Genomic DNA, 518 nt, shown 5'->3' on the forward strand with positions numbered 1-518 from the left:
AGGTACCAATGCCACATTCCTCCTCCCGGCTCCTACGATGCCAAGGGTAATTCCCCTCCTCTTGCAGCAACGGCCTACGCTGTTTTATGTGAGTAGTAGCATGAACACTAGGAAAAACTTCTAAATCTGTCGATGATAAAGAGGAGGCAAGAAGGGCCGAAGAGGAGGTCTAATTACTGAACCGTTGACGCACGGAAAGCAGGAAGTCGAAAAGTTGGTAGAGAGGAAGTAGAAAACGAAGTGGTTGAGATGAAGTAAGAGAATAAAGAGAAAAATATAAGAGTGAGATGATAAAGAGAAGAAGAAGGCGAGAAGAAGATGAGAAAAAAGTGATGAAACGAAAAGGGGGAAGTGAGAGGAAAAAGAGGAATGATAAGTAAAAGGAGAAAATAAAGGAGAAACAAATGGGTGAGAAGACTGATAAGGTAGAAGGAGGTGAGAAAGATAAGAAACGGAATATCAGAAACAGGTAAACGTTTACAAGACCAAGAAATAATTATTAGTTAACAGAAAATGAA

General features: G+C 40.3%; 1 protein-coding gene across 2 annotated transcripts in view; it reads left to right on the forward strand.

Annotated features, from left to right (window-relative positions):
- LOC119582015 (ecdysone-induced protein 74EF-like) overlaps nt 1-518 on the forward strand; it is a gene marked incomplete at its 3' end in the record, with an annotated part of 261423 nt that overhangs the window by 51949 nt on the left and 208956 nt on the right.

This window comes from Penaeus monodon, chromosome 15 (genome assembly GCF_015228065.2).
Source record: "Penaeus monodon isolate SGIC_2016 chromosome 15, NSTDA_Pmon_1, whole genome shotgun sequence".
In the NCBI taxonomy this organism is placed as follows: Eukaryota; Metazoa; Arthropoda; class Malacostraca; order Decapoda; family Penaeidae; genus Penaeus; species Penaeus monodon.